General features: G+C 47.6%; 1 protein-coding gene and 1 long non-coding RNA gene across 4 annotated transcripts in view; one reads left to right on the top strand and one right to left on the bottom strand.

The window, feature by feature from the left end:
* Nucleotides 1-16,868, bottom strand: part of CTBP2 (C-terminal binding protein 2) — a 139,768-nt gene extending 122,900 nt beyond the window's left edge. The window contains exon 1 of one of the 3 annotated variants that reach the window (XM_065066753.1): nucleotides 16,730-16,868. The gene's annotated coding sequence lies outside the window, so the exon portion shown is untranslated. Of the gene's footprint in view, nucleotides 1-12,466; nucleotides 12,562-13,480; nucleotides 13,983-16,729 lie in introns of those variants that run through there. The other 2 variants (XM_065066752.1, XM_065066754.1) reach the window with 2 other exon arrangements.
* On the top strand, nucleotides 12,799-15,664 carry LOC135579733 (uncharacterized). Its single transcript, XR_010473373.1, has 2 exons — nucleotides 12,799-12,937; nucleotides 15,076-15,664. It is a non-coding gene; the product is annotated as an uncharacterized LOC135579733 (long non-coding RNA).
* Nucleotides 16,869-27,287: the final 10,419 nt, after the last annotated feature.

Genomic DNA, 27,287 nt, shown 5'->3' with positions numbered 1-27,287 from the left:
TCCTCCCCAAGAGCATCCTCATCCTCCCCCTCCCAAAGAGCATCCTCATCCTCCCCAAGAGCATCCTCATCCTCATCCTCCCCAAGAGCATCCTCATCCTCATCCTCCCCAAGAGCATCTTCATCCTCATCCTCCCCAAGAGCATCCTCATCCTCCCCCTCCCAAAGAGCATCCTCATCCTCATCCTACCCAAGAGCATCCTCATCCTCATCCTCCCCAAGAGCATCTTCATCCTCATCCTCCTCAAGAGCATCTTCATCCTCATCCTCCCCAAGAGCATCCTCATCCTCCCCAAGAGCACTTCATCCTCATCCTCCCCAAGAGCATCTTCATCCTCATCCTCCCCAAGAGCATCCTCATCCTCCCCAAGAGCATCTTCATCCTCATCCTCATCCTTCCCAGAAGGCGGCTGGGAAAGGCAGGCACTGGCACAACCCACACAGGCAGGTGATGCCACGAGCCAAGCTCCATGAAAATAGAGACAGAGGGCAGCTGGTAACTCTATTCTACATCACACTCATTTTAAGGTTTTTTTTTTTTATTTTACCGCTTTATTTTGCCATCTTCAAACTAGACTCTCATCACAAGCTTTTACACGCAAACACCTTCTGTAAGTCTTTGAAAGCGCGCAGGTTCGTAACACTGAAACGATAAACCATGCCAGGCACACTCAGACACTAACATTTAAAACATGAGCACTTTAGATGACAAACATCTCATTTCAGAGGCTGCAGGTGCATAAGCCCGTGTGCTGAATGGAGCCCACATGGCTCCGGCAGCACCGTCCCTGCCAGCCCCGTGTCTCACAAACACGGCCACACCTCGAGAGCAAACACCTGGTTTGCCTGGATTCCTCCTTCATCTGACTTAGGGGACTGGTTTTATATTGGCAAGTTCAGGAAAGGACATCAGGACTACCAGAATGCTTTTAAAAAAAGAAATTAGCTGGTTTGGAGAAAGATGCACATCACAGGAGACTACGCGCTGGGCTGGTTACACCCTTAAAAGAAAAGCAGATTGTACTGAAAACTCCTCTCTCCCCATTTGGGTATTTCGCACATGCAACACACTCTTGGGCAGCTCATTTAACCCACCTATTCCCCACAAAATGTTTTGCAATCCTCATATAAAAACCTCCTGGTACAGTAAAAAAATGTAATGTCACTTCTCTCAGCAACTTCAACTAACAGGGAGTTTACATTAGGAAAGAGAATTAACCAGATATTGAACCGACACTGTGCCTGTTCAGCAAGTAACAGTCCTCGGGTAACTTCTCATGGATTTACAGAATTCCCTGTAATTTCCAGCTGGCCACGCACTGGAAAGCCGGTGTTTCTGCTTGCACTTCCACGCAGGTTATTTTCAGCGCTAAGGTCTTGACTTGCAGCACATGAACTTGGCACCATGCACCCAACACAACGCCAGAACGGGGTGCCCATCCCACCGCTGCAGGTACAAACACCCCCGGCTTGGGGAAAATAAACCTGCTTTCCCTTAGGTGTAAAAATCATAGAATGTCCTGAGTTGGAATGGACCCACAAGGATCATCGAGCCCAACTTCTGTCCCTGAATCGGACAACCCCAAAATTCACACTGTGTGTCTGAGGGTGTTGTCAAATCGCTGCTTGAATATTGTTTGCACAACTCCTCAAAGCAGTGCAGGTATCAACTCAACTGCTGAAGGTATGCACAATGCCCATGGATGGCCACTGAAGTTACAGGCAAACATCAATTTGTTAACAGAACGCAGATACTTCCACACCCCACGCTGCAGGTGACATCGCTGTCAATGCAGGTGAAGAAAATCAAGTCATGAATTGTTAGGAGAGGGTTCATTGGGGGGTTCTAATCACAAATAAGGCTCTGCATGGTCCCATGGCCACCGTGCAGTGGGGCTGCTGCAGGTTTTGTGGGGTGAAAACACAACTGTCCCAAGAACAAAAGCAAAACTGTTTGAAAACATAACAAAAAAGAGGGAAAGACCAGACATAGCGGGTAAGCCGGGGCTGCCGCAGCGGCTGTGAGCTCTGGGGCGGCCGCCCCGCGGTTTGGGGGTGCCCGGACGGGATCCGGGGGTGCCCAGCCCATCCTGGGGGTGTCCACCTGGCTGGTCCCCACCCCGTGTCCTCGGAGGGGCAGGAGCTCAGCAGGAGCCAGGACGGAGAGCGGGGCTGCCCGAGCATCTCGGCTTCACATGGCACGCAGCCATTCCAGGGAACAACATCTTTATTATGCCTTCTTCTCCCTCCTATCTGCTATTTTCTGCTCCCCAAAACAGCTACAGGACGCAGAGCACCCTTACACGTACTGCAACCTGAGCGCGGCAGAAAACGTTAACATTTCAGCTGCATACGCAAAACCCTCTAACACATGTATATTTTATTTGATTTACTGCGGTGCTTTTCATCCATCTCTTGAAAGTAATTTTTCTCTAAAGCGTAACTGCTTAATTGGCAAGTGTACAAAATATAATTACACTGCATACAAGTTACAATATTGCTTATGGGAATATCACTGTTGATGCATTCTGCTTTATTTTGTGTTTAATCTCTATTAAGAGATCTGTATGAAAATAGCTAGGTACTCTTGATTTTATAAACACGACACATCATTCAGCCATTTCTCCGCCTAACCAATGCCCAAACAAACGCGATTAGAAGACAACAGAAAATTCTTGGGATAGCCTAACACATCAAAGTTAATAATGTTCTCTCTAAATAAACTGCAATGAGGAGGACACCAAAACAAAACCACCAACCTCTCTGGGCTTAGGTTTGCAACACCCATTACTCTACCAGAGAGATGTCAGGACACGGCACGTAGGAATACATCGCTTTTAATGACAATTTGAGGAGTTTTTATTGCATTCCCCACAAGGACCTCTGCATTCGCATCATTGAAAGTGGAAGGATAAAGGAGTGATGCAGAGACGTGGATGCCCAGTAACCACTGATGCAATTCCCATTGCATCCACTAAATCCTTTCCAGCCACGCCAGCCCCACTGCCACCCCCGAGTAACGCCCCATCCCGCGAGCATTTACACACGCGAGTAACCTTACGCGTAGGAGTCGAGGAGTTGTCTGGAAACGGGCCTCGCTGGTCTGACGCCTCACTAATATCGGCGTGTTTTAAGTGCCTTAAAGGTTTATTTCATTTGCTTGAGTAATGAGATTAATGCGGTTTGTTTGTTTGTCTAACCTAAATCATACAAAGCCAAACATCTAAACGTCCTTAATTCACAGCATTAGCCCCGGCTGTGTTACCATGTGAGCCCGCCTTACTATCCCGCTTTTCACTGCACCAGCAAACTCCCATTTTGCTCCAGTTTGGCCAGCACACGGAGACCTCGAGTGGCCAAAGAAACCATTAAACATCCCCAGGCACTGCCTGATGTGTTCATGCGCTCCCTGTTTTCTTTGCAATGAGGCTTTGAACATATTTGACCTCTAGACGTGCAAAGCCAGCGCGTACCCAGCAGATATATATACCTGTAGATATATATATATATATATATAGTTTTAAAATATATATACACACACAAAGGGGAACTGAAACTACATTCCTGCCATGACAGCTCCTGCATACTTGAGCACAACACGGACCAGAGCCCGATGATCCCACAAACCTCATCCACAAATGATGGATGAGATGGACGGACCGATCTGAAAACTCACCTAGAAGAGGAGCAAGTTTGCAAATACTCAGTTGTATGCTCTCGCTTCAAAATAAAAATAAAGTTGCACACAAACGCATTGTTTTTGTGCCAACCACAAGCACTGTACAATTAATCTTTAAATCTGGGTTTGACCTGTTTGGATCAGTTTGCACTCCTGTTTGTGTTCTTCTGCTCAGAAGTTATTTCTGATGTCCCACGAGATGACTCAGGGTTTCAATAAATTCTGCACAATTAGATAAAGCTCATGACTACCAAAAGAAGTAATCTTCTCTCATTTCCTTCCTGCACCTAAATTAATTCACATCTGGGCCAGGCGTCAGCCATAAAACAGGCTGACACGGCCCCTGCTAAACTCTTACCTGAGCACCTGGTGTTGACGCTGGAGATAATTCACCTCTGTGATGGACACGAGGGATTTTTTAGGGAAATGAAGAACCTGCAATCTTTCCTGAGGTCAGAAGAGACCACTGTGATTTTCCAGCCTGACACACTGCACACTAACTGCCCTAAATTAATCCCTGCTTGAACAAACATCCCTGAATTGAGCATTTCCAAAGGTGAAGAAATCACCAACACCTTCAGCTGCCTCTTAGAATTGTTTCAGCTGGAAGAGACCCTCAGGATCATCGAGTCCAACCATAATGTAACCTAACCCTAGCACTAAACCACGTCCCTAAGAACCCCGTCTAAATGCCTTTCAAACCCCTCCAGGGATGGCGACTCCACCACTGCCCTGGGCAGCCTGTTCCAATGCCTGAAAACCCCTTCTGGGAAGAATTTTTCCCTAATATCCAATGAAACCTCCCCTGGCACAACTTGAGGTTATTTCCTCTTGTCCTGTCACTTGTTCCTTGGGAGGAGAGACCAACCCCCTCCATGCTCCAACCTCCTTTCACCACTCACCATTCCTTTCACCTCCTCTTCCACCACTGATGGTGCCAAACCCATGGACATGAGCTCCAGCCTCTCCCTGCCTTCACCCCCCAGCTATGGGCTCTGGTTAAAACTCTGCCTGCTAGACCAGAGAGCTCTTTATTATTCAATTTATTTTCCCCATGACAACGCTAATTGCCTTAATCAACTTACCTTCCAACACCCTCCTGGATAAGCCAAGCGGCTGGAGCTCCCAGGCCCTTCCCCTACACCCCTTCCCGATTCCCCCGGTGTCCCCGCAGCCCCTGGCCGGGCGCTGGGGACACGGCGGGTGCCACGTCCCATCTCCAGCCCGGCAGCCACCTGCCAGCACAGCAGCTGAGGAGCACACGAGACCTTTGGCCATAGTATCACATCAGCGGCGCTGGCTCGTGACTCCTCCGCAAAGACGTGATTTCTCCAGACAGCATCCCGGAGGTACCGCCTGCCTTGTTTGCTCTGAGATAGAGAAATTTACAGTTGGCCATCTGAGAAATATTACCTGCTTGTTTTCAAGCAACACAAATCGCTTTTGCAGCGGTCACTCCCTTTTATTATTTACCACTCTCCCAGTCTTTAAGTGACATTTCAAGCTTTAGCAGCGGTGACTCTGCCTCATCACAGGGTGCTCACAAACATTTAGCAGCAGAAGGACACCAAAAAACCAAAAAAAGCGCTTAGAGAGGCTGCTAGAAATATATGTTTGGAAATTATTTCTGATTTTACAACTGTATTTTGAGAGCTGACACTCTGCTGGGTCTCAGCCACTCTTTTTGCACGTTCCCAGCCAAAACAGCGGTGCTGCACCAAGCTGCATTTCTTGCTGCATTTTAAGTGAATAAAAAAACCCTGCAGTTACCTATATCAATCCCATCAATGAGCTCTTTAAAGGGAAACAGAAAAGTTTGTTGTAGAGAATGTTCTGCCCCAAATTCGTGCTGATGGAGACGGAGGCATCGCCATCCTGCCCTCCCTACTGAACATGTCCCGACCCCTCGGACCGTTTGCCAGGACTCTCGTATTAAGCTGCCAGTCCATGTTACTCAGCCTGGCCCGTTTACTGCTTTTCTCTAATAAAACAACATCAGTATTGCTGCAGCTCGTGGAGAATTCACCAACATTTCAAGACTTGGTAAAAAATACACATTAACGGCTCAGTCTCCTCGTCAAATGAGACATTGGGACCGACGTACAGAAGTCTGACTAAAGCAGTTGCTGTTTAACATCCACTTCTACCACAATCGTAACGGCGTCTAAACACACCATTACCTTCCCCCTAACAAAAAGGGTAATATTTTTGTCTTTTCTATTAACTTTGCTTGGTAACCTAGTTTTATTTCTAACATTTTATAGAAACCATTGGTTGTGCTCATCACCACCAGCCACAGCTTGCCCCTGCATCCCTTTGCTTCTTTCCTCAAGCTCTGATTTCCACTCTCCGCATCTCTCGGGCACTCGGATGTGCAACTTTTACTGTATCCTAAGGGCTGTGCACCCCAATTCAGCATCCAGCACCTCCAACAGCCCCAAGGAGAGGCTGGGAGGGCAATGGCCAAAGGTGAAGCAGGCAAGCTTGGCCCGATTCTTCCTCCTGATACATTATTCAACTTAATTTCTTTCAGAAACAACCACAAAACAAACAAACAATACCACTGGCCACAACACCACTGCCTGGAGCTAAACTAGAATGAGATTTCATACTCCAAGCAGGGCTGGAACCAGTATTAGTGAAGGCTCCAGGAAAGCATAAATTCAAGGAACACGTCAAGCTTTTGGCTAGAGAAAACTAAAACTGCACTTTGTCTCCCCAAATCTGCATATGCTGCTTTTTTCTAATACTCACAACTTTTGTTGTCCAGGTACAGAGATACAAATATGCACTTTCTGCTCTTCAAACATTACGGATGGGAAAAATATGTCAGAATAATATAGAATCATATGGAAAAGCAACAGGCGCTGCCACTTTGGATGCCCTGGCATGGCTGTACTCGCAGCCACGGGGCTACCAGATCAATGGGCATCCTGGCTCCCATGGAGGAAAAATATTACCGCGTATTAAAGAATCTAGTTTCCTTCTAGGAGCAGAAAATAGGTATTTCATCTGAGAAGTGTTGTTATTACCAAAGGGTAAAAGGTGAAGTTAGCACAGGTATTCCAGTACTGAACTTCTGGTTACCCTAATTCTGGGCTCAAGCATCGCATTGTACCATTTTTGTAAGAAAAGGGTTCCTCACACAGGTGGCAAATACAGAACTTGCACAAGCTCGTGCTGCAGGATTGCGGAATTTTGGATAACTTCAAGATGACGAAAGCTGATGAAAAGGGGTTTTTCCATATATTGAATTTAAATTAATTTCATCCATCACTAATCACAGCAAAGCTCAAGCCTCTCAATTTTTAAGTGTAATGTCTAGTATTTAGCCTAATTACTTTGCTCAAATTGCTTATTTCTTATAACATCCCCCCTCATGTAGAACCAGATTTTCCACATAAAAATAACAAAGAAGTCGACGCTTTCTGACAGCTCTGCAGGTACCATTGCCATCTCTGATATTCAGCCTAGCATGTTTTTAAAGGGGAATTCACAGGGTTTTCCCTTCAGCTAACACAAATCAAGAACATTCCCCCCACACACACATTGATCATCGTAAAACTAACGGGTAGGCTGATAAAAGCAAGGACGAGAGCTGACAAGATGTAGTTATTCAAAGGGGCCTCCAGAAGGCCAAGTTTTAATTAAAAACTTTATCTGGAACATAAACTACGATCTCCTCACATCCCAATAATCACCCATAGCGGAACAGGAAGACCTTAGGGAAGCCTTGGCCAGGTATGTATGTGGATGTACACATTGGTATATATGTGGATGTACGAACAGGTATGTATGTGGATGTACACATGGACATTTGGGATGCTGGGATGGGGACGACGCAGAAAAGCCAGGGGACCCCTCGATGACAGCGCTGCCCTGTGCTCAGAATGGTAGGAACAAAAGGGAACGTTTTATGGAGAAGGGAGGGACCGTGTCCCGGCAGCTTCCCCTAAATATTCATAAATACTCCCCACAATATTCCTAAAGCCGGGCTGAGGCCCCGCAAAGCTCATCACACCCCACAGCACGACACCCACTGTCTGCGCACGCACCAGCCGTGTCATTAATTGTCAGGTGTGTTTAATTTCTGCCCTAACGAGGATGCTATCGGCTCCACCAGCTGCGCAGAAACAAATGGACTTCCATCTCCTCCTTCTGCCAGGGTCACTCACACCTTGCAGAGCCACACGTTACCGTTATTAGAATAACAACCAAAAACCAAGCACGTTTTGGAATATCTTACAATCTTGTGCCAATCTCCTCAGCACAGAAGCCACTCTGTTCCACTCTGTTTCCAAAATTAACAGGTCGCTAAAAAAAAAGAATAGTAATAAAATGATAGTCAGCATCCATTACATATCTGTTATATTTAGCAACAGCGAATCCATCTGCATTATTCCTGGTCTCATTAAGGACTTGGCTCGTTGTAAATATTATGTCTCTAATCCACACATTCTCCCTCCGCGCTGTGCTTCAGGGGTCTATTTAAGTAATAATTGGTATGTGTTGTCGCAAAGAAATAGCGGCTGAGTGTTTGACAACATTTCACAAGGGAAGGTACATGGGAGCAAACGCAGTGGTCCTCGTGTGAAAATGCAGCCAGCGAGGTTCCTACCGGCATCTCTGCGAAACCTCACGGCCAGTGGGCCCTGATTTCTACACCTGGGTGTTTTGCTCAACCCTAGTTTGGCCACCGTGGTGGCAAAGGTCCTTCCTAAGCTGTTCCGACTGCTGGTGGGGATTAAGGAGAGGATCTGGGGAAGCGGAGCCCCAAATCCAACAAGCAAGCATGTTATTTTAACCATGTGAAAGCTGCTCCTGGCGGGGGGCGCGGGCAGAAGCCCAGAAGGAAGCAAGGCAGCGACTTTCAGCAGGACCACTGGTTTTCAGAAGCTTAAAGTATGCATGAAATTACTGCCAGATCAGGTTGGAGGAGCAAGCCGTTAATAATTAAAGTCTAGTAGTGATATAACTGAGTAACTTGGGTTTTATTTGCGTGTTACAGTAAAGTCCCAGAACAGATGGGACTTTATGGATGCCTATCAAAATGCCTACCTTGATCCGCCCAGAATACCATGTATTTGACAAACAAAGCTGAATTATCCAAAATAACCACGTAACGCCAAGTGCACGCAGTTCCCACGGGGACACCGGGGAGGTGGTGGCATCCCAGGGGGTGTCCTGCCCTGGCAAAACCACAGAGCAGGGACAAGCCTCCGGCATCCCCCAGAACAGGGGCAGGGACGTCACACCACAGCTCTGATTTTGGGGCAAAACAGCAGCGTTGCTCCAGGCCACACTTCTCCTCGTGTAGGACACGTAACCACAGCCCTCAGAGCGGCCAAAGCCAACTGCGACCCAGCAGCACGGACCTTCAGTGTGCGCAGATTAAACCGCCCCATCGGGGCACTCTGCTTCCATCCCACGTTTTCTCCCTCTCACTATTCCAGCTGCGCTTTTTAAAAAATAATTCCATAGAAGTTACAAAGAATATAACCCAGGTACTAATAAAAAAAGCCAAACTCACTATGGAGGAAAAAAACATCACTGACTTTGCCAGAAGGACCATCAAGATCTCTCCACCCATCACCACCGTGCTCCTTTCACATGTATAACAAGCCCCACCGAGCAAAACAAACCCCAAAGCCCGTGCAGCAGGGATTATCCCCCAGTCTGAACACAGAAAGTTCAAGCAGTCTGTCAAATCGAGGTGAGATCGGAGCAAATCTGGATTCATGCCCTTCTTGCCTTGAAGACAAACACAACAAAACAGGATTTCTGTTCCAAACAAGAACTCTCCATCATTCTCTTTGCAATCCCACCATCACATTTCCCAAACGTGACATCCCACCAGCGGTACCACCTCAGAGCGGAGAAATTAAAAACAATTTAAAACTCCAGATGTTCATTCCTGTGAAAACAATTCCTGGTCCTAAGAAACCACCGTGGTTCAGGGTGCGAGCAAGGGGAGCGCATACTCCTAACGCATCATCGGTCACTGTAGAACCAAATACATCACAACTGATTCTTCTGTGCTCGGTTACCAAAAACTCCTGCTGGCTTCTCAGAGATTGTTACCTGGTGCTCTGTAAAAGGCCAAAGATCACGGTCTCCCCATCACGATGGGGCTGAGACGTGGGGCATTCCGAGGAGGTTTGGTTTCCATGCCCTCGCTGGGGCAAAGGACGGTCATGGCATATTTTATCCTTTCACCTAAAACTTTATTTGATTTTATCTGGCAAAGGAGAAGGACCAAATAAATGAACCACAGGAAGACGAGAGAAGGAACAAGAGTTGGCCCAGGCGTGCCTGGGTGAGACGAACCATGTTTTGGAATTACATCTTCCAGCATCACGTGCAGAGCGGAGAAAACGCCAATTCCTGGCTAAAATGTCTGTGTTATCTCAGTCAAGAGTGAAAGCACCTCCAAAATCGCCCCTCAAACATTCAGTGTCCCCTGACCCCGATGGCCACCCCAGTTCACCTCCGAGCCCTGATGCCGCTTCTCCTGTCAGAGCCCAGGACCTAAACATCCTCAGCACAACAGTCACTTTCATTTTAAGAGTTAAGCGGGCTGTGCAGAAGAAATAAAAGCTATATCAGGGCTCTACCCATCTTAGGACAGACCTGTAATTCCTATGGGAGTGGGAGAACAAGTATAAAAATTAGTAAGATTCATATCACATCTCCTTATTCTCTGTTGGAATAACCAAATGTACAAAAAGGGGTGATTTTATTGGGGGGAGCTGCCAACAGATTTGGGGTAATGAAAGTTGCTGAGGGGTCCCTGTACTCTGAAAAATCCCAGATTTCTAGGGCAGGTGTAATCACCCCAGCTTGAAAAGCTCCTTGCCAGCAGCTCCACCCTCCACTTCTTTAACTTACTACAAGTAGAATATAAAGCAGAGAAGGGAATACTGGCTAGATCCGATGTGCGGAGTAAATATGACACCTATCAGATTTTATGAGACAGCATCATCCACCAGATTTTAACAAAACACTTGCAAACTGCCAGTGCTGTGTTCAGAGCAGCTTTCCCATTTCTTCTGCTTAAGGACAAAGCCACTTGCAATTCCCACAGCTGATAAACACTGCCAAAAGAACAGCCAAAATTAACCTGCCTCTTCCAAAAGGTTGTGCAAACCCAGATTCAAGGCTTTTTTCCTTAAAGTAGAATGCACGTATTCTTACAAGAGTCAGCTGAAGCAAAGAAGTTGTATTTGAACCACAGCCAGACTGATAAATAAATCAACTTTCCCGGCCAAAGGTTGCGGGACGTTACGTCCAACTCCTGATGGGACCTCATCCTTTGAGGCTGACGTTTTTCCTGATACGAGGATTATTATCAGCGGACCCCAGTGACAAGTGTCTGTACTGAAATGACAGCGTTACAGACAACAGTCTGTGCTACGGTTTTTGGTATATGGAAATTCCTTTGAGCGTTTCCCATGCAGGAGAATGAGGAGTGGAAACGGGCACAGCTTTGCCATCCAAAAGCAGGTTGGGATAAGAGGGAGCTGTTGGTAAACGGGGCTGTGGAGCATCGCACTCCAGGGATGCAAATCGCGGGGATCCCAAACGGGCTGGGATGGGAGAAAACTACCTTAAAACCAAGAGAAGCAGACGCTAAGAACAAAACATGTACAATTTGTATGCTATAAAGCTGGCAATAGGACTGTGGTCCAAGGAGGCATCTCGGTCTGATATTCTAGCGGAAAAATGAAAAGTCAAACGCTCCCACAATCTGCATTTCAAACCACAGGAGTGGTTCAGCACTCTGACTAAACTATCTTCATTTCTATTTACTTTTAGAAACACTTAGTTATGACTTTTAAAAGGAACGATGCTTTGGTTGTCCATGGCTGGCAGTGTCTGACCAAGCGAGTAACCGCCCGCAGCCCCAGATGCGCCCGGGTTTGCTAACGATGAAAGCCAACCTCTGTCCCCGCTAATGACTAACAGGTGGGCTTCCCAAACCCGGCCAAAAATACAGAGCTCCTTTCTAAAAATACCGTCCTGCATTCACAACGCCAGATCTTCCAGAAAAATACTTGACGATAGCTGTCGTTTCCCAAACAATCGCTTTTATGGGAACTCCGGGCTGCCCCTGCAGCACAAAGTTTTGCAAGGCGAGGAATACAAATCTTTGTTTAAGATTCGAGCCCATTCCCTGGGCCAGCTCCGGAGCTCCAGTACAAATCAGCTTTATGGTAATAACAGATTACAGAACACACCGCCACAAACATATAGATATATTTTTTTTTACTACAGGATGTGTAATTGAAATGTCTGTGATTCAACAATCACCTCTGAATTCATAAATACCTCATGGTATTCTGAACACACTCTCCTATAATGAGACCGTCTTCAATTTTCCTTGGTAAAGAGACCTTTAAAGAATGCTAAAGCAGGTCGGCGCCCTTATGCACTGATGGAAACAGGAACAAAAGCATTTTGTCACCACGCATCTGGTCTATCATTATTTTCTTCACTCTGCTTAAACAAACTGAAAAGTACGTGCCTTTTTTCCTTTCCCCCCACAAAAAATATCTGCAATAACTGCAATTTCATTCCCGTCGGTAAGGCACCATCTGTATGAAAACAACGGTCCATTATACCTAACCGGCTATCGTTTTTCCTGCTTCACTAATGTTTTTTAAAACATGGGATTAAAATGTCATCCCATCCCTCCCGTCCGAGGGAGCCCCGCGTATTCCTCTCCTCCGGTCACGGTAATACTTAATCAAGTGTGAATGATTAAAGTACTTCAATTAGAGCTACGTACATTCATCGCAGGCAATTCAGAAGTGCAGCTGAAAGAAGAAAATTACTTCTCCTACTTTGAGATCTCCATCTCCCACTTTCCTCCTCCCCGGCAAAGTACCGAGCGCTAAACTAAAGCCCAGCCAGGATTTACCTTGGGGGCACGTCCCTCGGCAGGACAAAAGACTATTCTTTCCCCTTCAGCAAGTTGGGGGGGTGGTTCTTTTTATTTGGGGGGGGGGGGGGAAGCGCAACCTCAGAGCACCCGCCGTAAATCCGCGTACCCGCGCAGCTCCTCCGCTTTTGCTTTCTAGCGATGTCGGGGTTTAGAATTCCCAAGCCGGGGTGGGGGGGGAATAAATACATTAAAAATATATAAATATTGGGAAAATTTCGCAGCGGGAGCCCCGCGGGGTGGGGCAGGAAGGAGGGAGGCGCGCCCCCCCCAGCACCGCCCTGCCCTGCGGACACCGGGAACCGCGCACCTCCGCGGGTGAGTTGCTCGGGGACTGCGGGGCGAACTCGGTTATTTAGCCAAAAAAAAAAGAAGTAAAAAGAATTTAAAAAATAAAACAATTTTTTTTTAAAAAATAAAATGTTACCAATACAAATTATTTAAGAAATAATAATAAAAAACAACCCCTAAAAAAAAAACAAACCAGCGGATTGCGGCCGACTGCTCCGCGTCCCCCGGCAGCCGCGGATGCGGCTGCCGGGGGACGCGGAGCTGGCGGCCGCACCAGCGCAGCGGGGATCCCGTTGCCCAAACTTTCCTACCGTTAATCCACCGGCAGATGTTGTCGGCGGCGCTCGGCACTAAGTAAACAATGCGGAGCCCGGCACAACAAAAGATTTCCCCACTTCACCCCCGCTCTCCGCGCCCGCGCAACTTGCATCACCTTCCACCCCCCCCACCCCGCGCTTTCCTTTTCATCCTCCATCGCTATCCAAAGCAAAGATGTCCTCGCCTTTCCCTTGTCCTTCGTGTCGCGCAGCTCTAAGCGACAGCGCCCGGTCGCCGCCGCCACCCCCTTACCTGCTCCCGGCCGCCGCGGCTCCGCTCGGCCCGGCAGCCCCGCTCCGCTCCTCAGCTCCGCATCCCTGCCCGCATCCACCGGGCTGTGCCTGCCGGAGATCCACCTTAAAAACGCCACCCGTTCGCACACCGCACAAAAAATTATAAAAAAACAACAAAAAAAACCCAACTTAATCCTTCCCCCCCCCTCCCCGCTCTCCTGCTCCGCCCGCCGGGAGCGGACGGGGGCAGCGGAGCCGCCGCGCCGGGCAGCAGCAGCGGGGAGGATGCTAATTGCAACTTTGAAGGGGGGAGGGTCGCTGGCTCTCTTTTTTTTTTCCCTATTTTTTTTTCCTTCTTTTTTTCCTGTTTTTTTCCTTTTTTTTCCTCCTTTTTTTTTTCCTATTTTTTTTAATTTATGTTTTTTTAAGCCAGAAAGTGCCCGGGCGGTGCTGGGCGGAGCGGACGCTCCCCCTCGCCGCGCTGGGTGAGCGGAGGGAGAGGTAGAGGCTCTCACTGCCTTTTTTTTTTCCCCTTCTTCTTCTTCTTTTTTTTTTGGCAATAGGCGGGGTCTCTCCTTGCAAACCAATGACACAAACCCACATGGACCAGCCTCGCCCCCTATAGATACTCTTCACTACAAATAGGCTCTCTCGGGGGATTAGTGGATCAGCTAAAGTACAAACAGACGCAGCGAGGAAGAGGGGGGGGGGGGGAGGAGGAGAAGGAGGCGCCGGCGTGGGGGGGGCGGTAGGAAGGGGCACCGTGCGCACCCGCGGGGATGCGGCTCCGCGGGGCGCGGAAGGGGCTCCGCGGGGCGCGGCGCCTGTTGCGCTCGGCGGCGGCCCGGAGAGCCGCGAGGGGGGGGGCGGGCAGGGCCGGCTGCCGCCTTTGTTCGGCCACCCGCGCTCAGCGCGCCCGCGGAGCTTCCGCGCATCCCCCCGGGTCCAGCGCCAGGCCCGGGGTGCCGCTGCCGGCCTAGGGGGGGGATGCTCGGAGCGGGGCACCCAGCGGGATCCGGCCCCCAAGTCCGGCCCGAGCCCCCCGGCTCTTTGTATCGCCGCCAGCCCCTCCGCTTGACATGGCAATTATTATATCATAGCCCCGCTCGCCGCGTGTAGGGATGGGAATGGATGTGGCGAGGCCGGGGAATAAAGGCCACCAGGCGCGTTGGGCCCCCGCCGTTGACATCTTCAAACCAAAGGGGCTGACACATCCATCCCCGCCGAGCGCCCGATTTGATGTGACTATCGTATAATCACGCCGGGGCGTTCGGCTGAATGAGAGATAACGAGAGCGCACTCCAACGTGCATTTATTTGTATTTGTATTCCGCGTTACCCCCATAGATTTGGGAATTAATGTTTTGACAGACGTTCTTCATCTGCTTATCACAAGAATGTGGGCAGGTGGTGATCCCATCTTTTTGTTGTATAATCATCGAGCCTTCTGCATTATATATATCCCGCGCTTCTCAATCAGCCTGTGAAAAAGCACATGCCTTTTCTAGTCAAATAAAACCCTGAATCAGATCAATTGTCTATCAAAATTAATAAGCAAGCTTCAGTTTTTGCGGGTGAAATTACATGAAGAGCCTAAAGATCTTGATTCTTACAGGCACATTTTAGACCCCCACTGGATGTTTACACCGTGTCTCTCATTTGTTTTCCGAGCACCTGCTGCCGGGAGCTGCTCCCCCTGTCCTGCAGAAGTTGAGGGGTTCCCCGTGGTGTGATGCTGAGACGGCCCCAGCCATGCGCCCCCGTGCTACCCAGGCCCTGTGTGTCCAGCCAGGCACCTCCGAGTGGATTTTAGCAAATTGTAGCAGCGTTCAGCTGGAAGACGCATCTTATTCTGCACTATTCCCTTTGGCAAAAGTCCCTCCGAAGAGAAAACCCTGCCTGCCTGCAGGAAACCTCGCTGTGAAAATCAGCCTCTGTATTATCAGGAATTCTTGGGTTTCCATCGTTAGTGGCACTGTGAACTGTCACAATATTATGGGTTGCTCCTTAGCACGTGGAACTTGGGCCGCAATGAGTAACAGCCATTTGCACCGACTGAGGACTTGCCCGTGGCATTTCCGCGGCGATTTTTTAAAACCACTTCTGTTTTAGCCCATTTGCTTTGTTAAACATTATGTGCGCAAGGTATGGGGACGCCGGAATGCAAAATAGTGATTGCTTCTAATAAATAAATGTTGAGTTCATATCTAAACAAAATGACATACGTTGAGGGCAAAGACAAAAATAATTATTTCATCACCGGAGCAATTATATTACAGGGTGTAAAGGAACAAGCTCTGAAACAAACGTCTTGGAGTTTAGCAGGGGGCAATCCTCAGGCATGTGGATTTTTCTGCAAACTATTTGGATTGCGATCGAACATTCATCAAGTGTGAAATAGCCTTTGTAATTAGCTACTGGGAAAAAAAAGATACATGGTGGGTTCAGTGGGGGGCCTGAAACGACAGGATTTTAACTGCCAGTTGCAGCTTTTAAAACTTGCATTCAGCTGCTGCCCAACCTTGAAGGGGCTTCAGCTCCTGCAGTATCTCACTGGTTTGTGCAAAATTCAGCACGTGCTTGGAGCGCAGCATTTCGGCTTCCCAGGGCTGGGGAGCAGCAGTTTTGGGGCAAGAGAAGGATATAAGCGGTGAAAGGAAAGGATCGTCCCGCTGTCCGGCAGGCACGGGGCAGAGCTCTGCTCTGGCCTCTTTCCTCTGGGTTATTTCTGGGTTTTATCCACTTTCTGGACAGATGTTTCGGGCACTAGGCTGTCATCTAAAAGGCAGATTCCCCACATCTCCTCTAACTATATTTTTAGAAGACTGAGGAGGGTGGCTGTGCAGATAATCCCTGGACACTAGTCCTGAAAACTTGGGTTATGAGGGATGCTTGTGAAGCAAAGCCAACTAAACCCAAGCTGCCCCTCTCCCTCTCTTACACTTGTTTTAAACTATCAGTAGCTGTACTGAAAAGCTACCTGCGCTATTTAGAAACCAAGCCCTCCCAGCATCTTTTTTTTCCTCTGTGAAATTAAATGAACTATACAAAATGCACTTCTTATGAGTCCTTCTAATATGGGAAGTGGGTGTTTGGGGTGCAAGGTTTACACAGCACCTCTTTTACCCGACAGCCGGGGTTCCCCTCCCTTGCTGCAATAATGTTCTTCCTAATATATAACAGAAAGTCTGTAGCCCCCGTGTCTGTAGTTATGATTGATGAATTTATAATTGTTTTTAGTAAGGGATTACATGTTTTCTTGTGAGTACCTTGGCTTCTATTCGCAGTGCACTCAGGCAAAGGGTGATGTTCAGCTGTTGTTTCCTGACCCACACGCTGGCTCCCCGGCAGCCGGACGCGTCCCGCGAGGCTCCAGTGACAGTGGCACCTTCCCTCGGCGCTTTGCCGACACGCCAGCCCGAGCGCGGCACCTCCCGCTGCGTCTCCAGACCTCGACAGGACCTAAAAAATATATATATATATAAAATAAATAACATTTCCAATCTGGTTTTCACCAAGAGGTTGATTTGTGGACTTAAATGTGAGCCTTGATCCTGCAACAACGATGCTCCCGCGCGGATTTTACGCAGCGGGAGAGTCCGACTGACTCCAGCTGGGTGGCTCTCGGTGCATACATTTCAGCGCGGGCATCTCTGCACATTTAGAGCGGGTATCTGTTGACTAGAATAGACCAGTTATTTTACTGCTCTGTTTGTGCAACTTGGTTACTCAGCGCCGTGTAGGAACCGGCAGACACAAATCCTGCCCAGATCCTCCTCAGCCAGGTTCAATCATTAGAAATGAAATGTATATCTTGAGTAAGGCCACATACTCGGCACCGATGTCAATATCCCATTAATTTTTTACCAGTTTTTAAAACATAGCTGGTTTTGAACACATAGGCTGGCTAGTTTATAATGGATATTCATTAAAATCATCATCTATGTTTAAGAAGGTGCTCATGTTTTTTTACAAATTGGTGGCAGCAAACATTCATTTTCTACCAGTTCTATTGATCTAGAAACTTAAGCCTAGAATTTGGTTTAACTGTCTGTATTATGGCTACAATAAGCAGGAATATGAATACATCAAGGAATTTCCCTTAAAGATTTTTGTGTGTGTAAATTTGGAGCCTAGAGAAATGAATTGGTTTATTTTACTGCAGACTCCACTTTTAATATTAGTCCTCAAGTTTGAATTTAAAATGGACCGGGAGAAAAAGCATCCTTCATTTCAGCACTGTAATTGATGCAAACCAGGGAGGAATTTGTTCCAAAACGTATTTGGTAAACGGTTCTCTAACTAAACATTGACAAGATAGTTTGTTTCTCGTATAGTTTTGCTCTCACACCAGAGTGATGTGGGTATAAAAGCACCATCGGACTTATAGTGGGAAGGCAAAAGTCTTACACTTGGTATCAATCCTGTAAAAGTAAGTTCATTAAGAGGGGGGTTCAGACCACTTGTTGTATAATTTACCATTAAGGATAGCATCCAATGTGAAGGATTGCTCCAGGAGAAAAACATTGCTCCTAAAGGCAGTGTATCTTTATTAGGTCAGCAACTCGCCTCCCCGCTCCTATTTAGACTTAGTTTTTAGTATTTAATTACTCTAACATTATTTTTTACACATTTAAAAGGTTTGCACTGCAGACCTGAAGTTTCATAATGCAACAGTATTTGGCTTAATATAAAGGAAAAGGGCTCATTTATGCCACAAGTTCTCTGTGGGAACCCAGAGAAAGAAGGGTGAATGGGTTTGTCTCCTTTCTGATTTATAAGGATGGGGAATCTTGCTCAGCATAGGAAAACAAAGGAAAGAAAATCAAGGCAGCTTTGATTTCAGAGGTGGCCAGGAATAATACTCCATATTTTTATTTCCCCACTTCCATGGGGGTATTTTGAGCGGGTGTCTTACAGGAGATAGACAGCATCTATTATCTTACACTGATGCCACCTTGGTATTTAAAATCATGGAATCATAGAATCATTTTGGTTGGAAAAGACCCTCAGGATCATCGAGTCCAACGATAACGTAACTCCAGCACTAACCCATGTCCCTAAGAACCTCGTCTAAACGCCTTTTAAACCCCTCCAGGGATGGTGACTCCAGCACTGCCCTGGGCAGCCTGTTCCAATGCCCCACAGCCCTTTTCAGCAATTCGAGGTGCTGGGACCCCAAACTCTGATCCTGAATTGATGGGGGTGGTTGTGTGTGGGCTGGGACACCCCAAATCACCCTCCTTGGTCCTGCCCTGTCCTGCCTGCCCCCAGCTCTGCCGGCAGAGAACTTGCACATCCACCCCGGTTACGTCCCAGCGCGCGGTCACGGGGCTCTGTGAGCTCCTGGCTGGAAAGCTGTGGGCTATTTGTAGCCTATGCAGAAAGTCTCTCAGTTCTTTATAATTTTGAAAGAAAACTAAGTGTATTTTTTAAAAATGGCCTCTCTGGAGCCTTGTGCTCAGCTGCTGCCGCAAGTGCCTCGAGAAGCGTTTGGCTGCTGGGGCCCCGGCGCTAGCGCTTGTGCAGCTGCAAGGTGAAGTGCACCAGGGAACGGATCCAGCCGAACGCTAATCCTGGGGAAAAAAAGACAACTCAAAAAAAAGCGCTTATTCTCAGCTGGATGTGTTCCCCAAGCTGGTTCTGCCCCGGCCACGTGCTCCTGCGGGGAGAGGCTCCCGGTGGAAGGAGCAGCCGGCGCAGGGAGCGCAGGGCTGGGTTTATGGCTTAGGCTGTCTTAAAAGTGTTTTGTCGGGCTACGACCCCGTGTTAATATATTACTGTTTCGGTGCGGCGTGCGGCAGAGGTTACAGCGCTGGATTTTTCACTCTCAGAAGCATGACGCTGCGTTTTACAGGATCTTCAGGAGAAAAGACGCTGGTGCTGTTAAATATGTCTATTTTAAATAGTGGTTGTGTTGGGGAGGCGAATGTGGGGTGCTGGAGGGGGTGGAACACCCACACACTTTATCAGGATACATCAATCCTCCGCTGGCATCAACCGCAGCAACAAGCGCGTTATAAGGCCAGCAAAACACACGGGATACTCTAATACAACACATAAACCAATTTAATTCAATAGTACATTGATTGTAATAGCAACAGTTGTTTTGTGATGTAACTGTGGTCTCAGCATCGTACTTTGTTCACATTAAATTAAATATAGATTTTGACTGATTTTCACAAAGTCGCACAAATTTGGGGATGATATTTTTCATAATCTCTGGTGTCATCTCTTCTTGGCAAATTTACTCCCATTGAGAAAGAAAAGGAGCTACATGCTGAGAACTCCTGAACTGAATCGATGATTAGAAAGAAGCGATACATATTACTTCTGCCCTACTGCAGACACTGAATTCAGCGTTGATGGGAAATCCTCAAATCCATTTCCCTTTGCAAACATGAGCAAAAAGATGCAAACACACAAGAAATTCCCCTTTTGAGAGTCCTCTTGGGTTTTTTTTTCCCCTGCATATGGGCGAAATAATTATGCAGAATTATTGGGGTACTTTTTTTTTCCCATTTTATTAATTTTATCTTTTAAGCAGGTCTGGAGAAGAGCCTGACCGAGTGCATATGCATTTGTATAGCCCTCTGTAAAACATCTTCATGTCACCTCCACGTGAGCAGAATTGTTCTCCTGATACGACACATGGTTGGTGTTTAATCTTTCCAGGGAAGTTTAATGAAAGGTTCTTGAATCAATCCGTCTGGTTTAAAGTTTGAAGGGCATTTGGATGCACTAATTTGATGTATGTGCCAGGTGTTTCTAAACAAACAGCGCTGAGATAAAGACACAGAGAGCCCTTCCCGCTGCCTCCCCCTTATCTGCCGTGGGCTTCCCCAACGTTCGCCTCCACAAACACCGGTTTGCTTCAATTGCCTGCACTTTCAGTGTGCTTTTATATTGCTTTTTATCTTTTCCATCTTACTAGAAGAGAGTCGGCCAAAGGGGGTATGACAGGTGTCTGTAAAACCCTGACGGGTGTGGGAAAGGGACTAGGGAATGAGTATTCACTAATACTTATAAAATGAGAATGTATTGAATCACCATTCGGTATCAGATTTTAAACCAGAGAGTCTTTTCTTGTGGTACAAAATTAAATTGCACAACATCCTGCACCAAAATGCTGTGGAGCCAAATTATATCGTGGGTTAAATGGGGCTGAAATTAATTCACAGACTACAGGTCCATCGGCGGTTACTGCACGTGGCCATCTAGATACCGGCTCTGGGTTCAGGAATCCTCAGTGTTCAGTGTCGGGCCCCTCATGCCAAGAAAACCCTTGAGGTGCTGGAGCGAGTGGAGAGAAGGGAACGGAGCTGGTGAGGGGCTGGAGCACAAGTGTGATGGAGCGGCTGAGGGACCTGGGGGGTTCAGCTGGAGAACAGGAGCTGAGGGGAGACCTTCTGATCTCTGAACTGCCTGAAAGGAGCTTGGAGCCAGGGGGGTCGGGCTCTGCTCCCCAGGAACAAGCGCCAGGAGCAGAGGAAACGGCCTCAAGTTGCGCCAGGGGAGGTTGAGGTTGGATCTGGGGAACAATTTCTTCCCCAAAGGGCTGTGGGGCATTGGAACAGGCTGCCCAGGGCAGTGCTGGAGTCACCAGCCCTGGAGGGGTTAAAAAGACACACAGATGAGGTTCTCAGGGACATGAGTTAGTGACAGTGTTGGTTTAACAGTTGGACTCAATGATCTTGAGGGTCTTTTCCAACCAAAATGATTCTATGATTCTATACCACTGGTTGCTGGAAGCTGGAATGGGTATGTTCTGTTTCTCGGAGTTTATCCTGCAGCATTCATCGTGACCCCCGTCAGAGACGAGAGATGGGGTGAGACAGACCAGAGCAGGACAGACAGCAGGTCTGACCTAGACCTTGTCACACTGGCTGCCCTTGGCAAGATCATCTCAGTTGCACCTGCAGGCTGGAGACTCAAAGGAAATACCGGCTGAAAATAGAGATGAAGCGACTCATACCAAGTCCCTCGGTAGGTCAGGGCAAAGCTGCATTTCAGCAGTCCCCGGCCAGCATCCTATTCACCAGAACACCGTTTTTGTGTTTTTATGCTAATTATGAAGTTACTGGCATAAAACTGAAGCAGTGTGGTCCTAAACAAGGCCCTCCAAGGATTTAAGTGCCTGGGAAGCAGAAGTTGCCTTTCATTGATAGCACAATTGTGTCTTACATCTCTCTGGTCACCAGAGACGTACGAAGCGTGGGGTCAGCTCAAGCCTGAGCGAGGTAAATGCAGATAAGGCAGGACCCATGAGTTGCCAGGTGTTGATATTGTGCTGGTACAGCACAAAGGGACCTGAGCTGTGTGAGCCTTGTACCTGCCGCTGTAATTTAAATAACCCAGAGTGACCAAACACGGGCTCCTGCGATGGACACGGTCACCAGTAGGGACAGCCGTAGTCTCCAATGGGCCATTTAAAGAGGGGACATTGTCTCGGGGCTTGACTTGGAGTGATCTACACTCACTGTTCCTCTTCTTCAACCCGAAGGAAGGATTGCTTATGGGAAAACAAAGCGCTGTAGCCAAATCTCAGCCAGGCCTCCCAAAAGCTGCTCATTGCCAGATTGTGTGTGTTGAAGTAAAGGACAGTCCGCCCAAGAACAGTTCTACTGTTATAGCAGTGACAGCTAGAGAGGTGATTTTTGGGTTTTTTTAAACTGAAACAGTTAAACGCTGGAAGTCCTACTGTGAAATAGTTACACTGGTGTAAGCACACTCTGTACCGTCTTGCTTATTTCGCCTTCCCAGTTGGAACAACCTGCATTTCTTCTAGCAACTGAATTGTGTCCCCACATGGATTTTTGCTGCTTTAACAGAAATGGTATTAAAGCGTCAGACCTTTGCAGTGAAGACCAGTCCTTAGTTTCTAAGTAAGAATTTATGTATTTTTGTCGGCAAGAAATAAGCTGTAGGAATCCAGTCCTTTAAAGACAAAGATAAAAGGCACAGAAAATCTGGTCTCTTATGTTCCTGTTTCCTGATTAGACTTCAGAAAAAGACAGTCAGAGAAATGCCTTCAACCTTCGCCGTTAAATCCCCAGGAAATCCCAATACCCAGGATCTGTGGTCAAGAAAAGATCTCCCAAGAGGCAGAGCCAGGTGGATGCTCCTGTTTGCTCCAGCATCTTTGTGGAAGCACATGATGCAGCCAAACTTCTGCTGGTGACTTTTTAAAGTTAATAGCGCTGAGATAATCTGTCTTAGGTACCTGAGGTGTATATAGACTGTGGTGTGGTTTGGGACCCTTCATTGTCTGGGTCACATCCTTCTTTTCATCTCATGTACTCATATGGCTTCTGCCACCGTACCTCTGTATCCCAGTGGTTTTAGTAATGGCACTAAATAGCACTAATTAAATTTTAATCCATGTAACGAACCATCTTATCTAAAATTCAGGTACCTAAAGCTATAGGAGATGGGTCAGGAGTGATCCTGGTCAAGGCAACAAATGAACGTCAGTCCTATCAGACATCTCACCTTGATGCCAGATTTTTCACAGCACCTAACACTGATGATTTTGGCCCCACATCCATCCCTCCTCGTCCATCCTGACATTTCCCAGCAAATGAGAAAACAGGTAAGACACAACTTTTACATTTAGAAAGGTGTGTATGAGCAGCATAGCTGCCTTCGGTGTTTAGTGTCTCCACGGGAAACTGGTAGGTACCTCATTTCCCCGAAAATAAGCCCTATGCCGAAAATAAGCCCTAGCATGATTTTTCAGGATTTTTGAGGATGTTTGAAATATAAGCCTTACCCCAAAAATAAACCCTAGTTACAATTCATTTAAAAAGTCAATTTAAATAGTGTCCAGGCATGTAAAAAAGTAAAATTAATTGGCAATAGAATGCAGCAGGACAGGATGCGACCGAATGTGTTGACATGACTATGTTTGAATAAATGTTGATGTTTTTGTTCAAGAATAAATGTAGATTGTTGTTCATGGAAAAATAAGACATCCCCTGAAAATAAGCTCTAATGCATCTTTTGGAGCAAAAATTACTATAAGACCCTGTCTTATTTTGGGGGAAACAAGGTAACACAGTTTTATGGGAGGAAATATGATGGGGGATCTGGGGGGGGACATTTTTCAGCCCTGGAGCTCTGTTGGCGCTCAGCAGCAAGAGCAAACAGCAGTTTCAAAAAGCACAAATGCAATGAAATATTTCCATATAAACGCTTCTCTGTGCCTCTGAGAAACACATTGATACTGAGCCAAGCAGAAAGTTGCTCGTTACTGGAGTTCGCTTGTTGTCCCTTTATTTCTGTGCATTATCAAGTAAGAGAATAACTCATGGGAATAACTCAGCCTGCGGACTAAACGAAAATCCTGGGAAATGGTTTTGGTAAAGCCTAGGTTTTGTTTGAACAAATAAACAGAACGTACAAAAGGGAAGGAATTACTCTGAGCCAACCCAGAAGGGTTTGTGTCAGGCAATCCGGCATTTGCCTTCATTCTCTGCAAGTTCTTATTTCATTTAGATAAGTATCTAAATCAAATTTCATTTTCAAAACAAAAAGAGGCACTTAATCTAGAAAATATCAAACTGGAAAACTCTGCAACTTTTTCATTTGGGCCTTTTCTTCTACGTGAGCCTATTTCCTGAAATCATGATGAATTTGCAAATAGTTTCAGCTGTCCCAAAATTACACTTTTCAGCAAACAGCTACTTGTCTGATGAAAATCACTCAGCTGTTACCAAGGTCTTGGCTGGCTCCGGCTGTTACATTTCCAGTGGGATTTTTTCCACAACGGTTAAGCAGGAGCAGCCTGGGAGTTTGAATATGGATAATTCCCCCCGTCCCGCTGCAGCTTCAGCTCCTGCTCCGTGGGCTGGGGACACGTATGGGGGTGACGGTGACACTATGGGCTGCTGGAGCATCCCCGGGGGAGGAAACACAGACAAAATGCAGCGATAGAACGATAAACAGAGATAAAATAAAAGGAGACACGGAACTGGAGCTGGAGGGCTCGGTGGATGGTCCATGGTGGAAGCTGGGGAGGGTTTGGCTGGGGCAGGACAGGCTGGGGAAGGAAGCTCAATGGGAAGAGCAGCACCCCTGCGAGCTTCAAATATAAATGTTATCTAGCAAGGGGGGCTGAGGGAATGAAAAGGCTTTAAAATCCAGTTTTACACACATTGTGTTTTGAGTAAATATTATTTTAGCTATCTAAAGTATTCAAACTAATCACGGCAGTTTCCTTTAATGTCTGCCATGCCAGACACAAGGTTTATTTACTGTAATGTAATACATCTTGAGGGAATGTCGTATGCAGATATTAGCAATTAACTCATTAATCTAAAAATCACAATTCTTGCAATTAATAGAGCGCTGCACAGTCACTCTAATTACAAACTCTGCACAAAAGGCCAGTCTCACAGGGAACATGTAGCCTCCTAATTAGCCAAGATTTCAAAGGCAGACAGAAAATTGAGATGTTGAGGGTCAGGGAGGGAAAAATGTGAATACACTACACTGTGAGCATATCTGACAGCGGGACTGACAAGCAATACATAAAGAGTTTCCTTCGGCGAAGCCTGGGGGGCAGCGCTCACCTACCCAGGGCACGCTGCCCTTGTTCTCCAGCAGCACTGGGATGTATTTTGGGGTTGGGTACCAGCGAGAGTCTCTTGCACAGAGGTGATGGGGTCCTGGAGCTCCCCTAACCGGGGACTTCCCAAACCTTAGCGAGGTGCTCACGCAGCCGTGCTGAAGGAAAGCACTGCTGTGGGATGGAGCTTTATCTGCCGCGAGACCCACCTGGGGGATTCAGGGATGGGGAGCAGCCCCTCAGGTACCAGCAACCGATGCAGCATCTTCTCCCCCAGTCCTGCGAGATGCCGAGTCGCCTGGCTCCAGTCCAGCGAAGCACTTACGTATGCATTTAACTTTAAGCACAGGAGCAATCCTGCTGATTTCATTAGGGCTGCTCACACGCTTAAGGACTTGGCTGATTTGGAAAAAGAGAGCTCAGTGAGAAGCAGGACCAAGTCCTGTATCCCTGGGCATGACCTTGCAAAGTCTTTCAGCATCTCAATTTTTCCAGCTATAAGTCCCGCTTCCCTCCAGGACCCGCTGCAGACGGGCTCAGCTGTTTCGTGAGACACAAGGCCTGGATGCTGCTGTGGCTGCTAGCTGGACATTGCAAACACCAGCAGGAGTCTGCTCTGCTCTGGTGAGACCCCCTGCAGTGCTGCTCCAGCTCTGGGTCCTCAGCACAGGACACACATGGACCTGCTGGAGGGGGGCAGAGGAGCCCCAGAAATAAATGATCCGAGGCTGGAACAGCTCTGCTGGGAGGACAGGCTGAGAGAGCTGGGGTGTTCAGCTGGAGAAGAGAAGCTCCGGGGAGACCTTATTGCGGCCTTTCTGCACTTAAAAGGGGCGGTAAGAAAGATGGGGACAGGCTGTTTAGCAGGGCCTGTTGTGACAGGACAAGGGGTGGTGGTTTTAAACTAAAGGAGGGAGATTCAGGCTGGACATGAGGAAGAAATTGTTGGCCCTGAGGGTGGTGAGAGCCTGGCCCAGGTTGCCCAGAGAGGTGGTGGATGAACCATCTCTGGAGACATCCCAGGCCAGGCTGGACGGGGCTCTGAGCAACCTGAGCTGGTGAAGATGTCCCTGCTCATGGCACGGGGCACTGGGAGAGATTTGAAGATCCCTCCAATGCAAACCATCCTGTGATTCTATGAAATCTCAGCAGGATCACTGGCCCCTGGGCACCACAGACATTCCTGCCAGGGCTCCGGACATCCCGGGAGATGCTGTGGGAAGCGTTTCCTCAGCCAGGCCTCCACCCAGATGCTATTGTAATCTTTATCTTCAAGCCAGAGACAGGGAGTCTGCCAGCACGGGGCTGGTGTTGGTAGAAACCGTTGTCATAAGCAGACTTACAGTGGAAAAAGGCTGTGTAAGACAATGCCTGTTCGACTTACAAAGTAAAAATCCAATTGCAGCACTGATTTCTCTTCCCTTTTATTGTGTCCCTGTGCTACAGCCTCCTGAGGAATTCAGAAGCTGATGGTTCTAGTCCCACAGAGAGTATTTTTTTCATCATAGTTTACTGATCATGTCCCAGAGATAAACTCCTGTGTTGGCAGCAACTTTTTAGGGGGCACCATGTTTTTTAGGGCGCACATCTCATGATCCTTGCTGGCTGAAATGCTTCTAGCTCAGAGCAGAAGACCCCCGGTGGGCACGGCCTTGTCCAGGAGCTCTGCAGGAAATTACCATTGGCATGTCCAGGCTCCTGTAGTGAAGGTGGAAACCTCTCCGTGGGCGGTGGAAGGGACAGAGGGCAGAAGTGAAGCCACTGAGTGTTTAGATCATGCCAAAGAGAGAAATCATCACAGCAAGAGCCAGAGGATATCAAATGAAGCAGGTCTCATGGCTCCAGTGTTTGACGAGGTGTCTGCTCCCACGTGGGGACAGGTCTTCTCAGTGATGGACCTCTTTGTGCAGAGCTGAACCTGCTGGTGCTCATACCTCTTGGAGGACAAATGCTGGCAGCATCTCCTGAGAGAGATCTGCTCATGGCACAGGAACCCCACAGCTCAGGCTCAACACAGTTAATTGAGGCTGTGGAGAGAGATTCACTGATGTCCACACAGCAAGCCAAATGATAATATTCTTGAAGGGCACTGATAAGCCCAGAATCCAAATAATCTGAGGTCTTTTAGAGACTGAGAATCACAGAATCCCAGAATGTCAGGGGTTGGAAGGGACCTGGAAAGCTCATCCAGTGCAATCCCCCCATGGAGCAGGAACACCCAGATGAGGTTACACAGGAAGGTGTCCAGGCGGGTTGGA

Source organism: Columba livia, chromosome 6 (genome assembly GCF_036013475.1).
Source record: "Columba livia isolate bColLiv1 breed racing homer chromosome 6, bColLiv1.pat.W.v2, whole genome shotgun sequence".
Classification (NCBI taxonomy): domain Eukaryota; kingdom Metazoa; phylum Chordata; class Aves; order Columbiformes; family Columbidae; genus Columba; species Columba livia.
This window is presented reverse-complemented; position numbering and strand designations above follow the sequence as displayed.